The sequence below is a fragment of the Fukomys damarensis genome, unplaced genomic scaffold, assembly GCF_012274545.1.
Source record: "Fukomys damarensis isolate Sample0158 unplaced genomic scaffold, DMR_v1.0_HiC HiC_scaffold_11, whole genome shotgun sequence".
Lineage (NCBI taxonomy): Eukaryota > Metazoa > Chordata > Mammalia > Rodentia > Bathyergidae > Fukomys > Fukomys damarensis.
This window is the reverse complement of record NW_022900923.1, coordinates 1,530,722-1,532,730: the sequence shown is the minus strand read 5'-3', so window position 1 is coordinate 1,532,730 and position 2,009 is coordinate 1,530,722. Positions and strand designations below refer to the sequence as shown.

Genomic DNA, 2,009 nt, shown 5'->3' with positions numbered 1-2,009 from the left:
CCTCGTGCGGTGACCTTGCGCCACCTAGCGGCCACCTGCGCAGCGGCCACCAGATCCTCCAGCCCGTGGTCACCGCGACAGTGACCGGATTGTCCTGTGACCCCAGAGGTTCGTGCGTCCCTCGACTTGCGAGATAGAGCTGCTGTGGCACTGGCTCATCTTACGTGTCACCGTGAGGGCGTGGCAGCCATGGTGCAGAAGAAGACGGCATGAGCCTCCCTCAAGGGGTCGCCCGCCCCAGGGCCATCACTGCCACGTGACGGGCGGGGTGCGCCCAGCTCAGCGGGCCAGGCAGCCCGGGCCCCACTGCCCACCCGGCAGAGGAGCAGGAACCGAGGCAGAGGCCCACAAGTCAGGCGGCCCAGGCGCACGCCCTGCTGCCCAGGGTGAGGCCAGCAGTTTCCATCCTGCCCTCGCAGGGCACTGGTCCCAAGCTCCCAGCTCCTCTCAGAGGTCCGAACAGGATGCCTCTGCCTGGACACCAGGATGGAGAGGCTGGCTGGGGCCCCTCTTATAAAATGGTGTTCCCAGGGACACGAGTCACCTGGAGTGAGAAGCACACAGGAGGAAGTGGGGTACGGGGCAGAGGAGGAGGGGAGAAGGGTAGGGTGAGGAGGCAGAGGAAGCCCAGCTGCCCCCACGCCAGCCTAACCGAGACGCTGGCAGGAGGCAGCAATCATGCACCAAGACCCTGTGGCCTCACCTTGATTTTCGCAGCCTGCCTCCAAAGAAACGTGCACACTTCCTGGCAGGAACTGAAGTTCAGGGACCTGATGTCACCGCTGCGTGCAGAACCGAACCAGGCTTTCTGGACTCCGGGCCAGAGCTTGGTCTTCCTGGCCGGGGACCACCCTCTCGGAAGGGGTCACACCAGCAGTCCTGGGTGTGGGCACAGCTTGGTACCATGCCCGGCCTCATCTGGGACACCCTCAAGAGGGTGACTGAGCCCTGGCCGTCCTACACCTTCTCATCCTCCGCCACGGGGGACGGGAGGGGACGCTGGTCCAGCAGGATGGGGTCCTCGGGGAAGGAGGAACGAGCTGCTGACACCGTGGGGCCTACCGCCCTGCGGCCGTGGCTCCCTGCTCCCGTTTCCTCCAAGCTGTGCAGGCCCAGACCTCCAATAAGGAGGCTCCTTATGCAAAGGGACAGCAGCCAATTCCAGACCAGAACCAGGGAAGACAGCAGGACACAGATTCACTGCCAATGTCCAACATCATGGGGGACACAGAAGGGTGCTAATTAATGGTGTTCAGTAATTCACTCGTGGAACAAAGAAGCCCATAAGGCCCTTGTAAGCACCAAAGTCAATGTGATACATCCTAGAATCGAGACTGGAGAATTTTTGGCTTGGTGGTGGCGGTGGCAGTAGTGGTACTGGGAATTGAACCCAGGGCCTTCACACAGCCATGTCCCCAGCCCTTTTTTATTTTTTATTTTGAGACAGGGTCTCACTAGGTTGTTAAATTGCCCAGGCTGGGATTGAACTTGAGGTTCTCCTGCCTTAGCCTCCCGGAGCACCGCCCTGCTCAGCTTGGAAGGTTTCTCAAGCCACGGCCATGACTTCATTTCTGCATTTCCCCTTCCAGTCCTTGACTATGAGCAAGTTACACGCAAGCCCGCGTGCCCTGTAATCACAAACACGTAACCGGGACTCGCTTTTTCAGTGTTCTCACACCGCGGGCATCCAGTCTCGACCTTCATGGTCTTCCTTGATCGGGGCGCGGGGGCTTCCAGGCCCAGACACAGATGGCTGCTCCACCAGCCCTGGGGAGCAGCCCGGCCTCGAGGTCAGCGCGCTGGCCTTGCAGCGTGGCCCTGGGGTGGCCCTGCTTTTTTGTAAACGTACATTTAAGTGAGGAGTGCGGACCCAGGCAGGCAGACGGTCGGGCCGTGTCGCCCAGGTAGGACTGACTCAAAACTGCGGCTATGGAAATGCAGCTGCAGCACCCTCGACGCGCTGTAGAAGGCACCGGAGAGAAAATGCTGGAAAATGCTGGAATCACTGC

General features: G+C 60.7%; 1 long non-coding RNA gene across 7 annotated transcripts in view; it reads right to left on the bottom strand.

Annotated features, from left to right (window-relative positions):
• Positions 1 to 1,451: 1,451 nt before the first annotated feature.
• The window catches only part of LOC104875091, an 8,669-nt gene continuing 8,111 nt past the window's right edge, over positions 1,452 to 2,009 (bottom strand). For all 7 annotated transcript variants that reach the window (XR_783926.1, XR_783930.1, XR_783931.1 and 4 more), the window contains one exon: positions 1,452 to 1,960. This is a non-coding gene — a long non-coding RNA (uncharacterized LOC104875091). The remainder of the gene's footprint in view (positions 1,961 to 2,009) is intronic.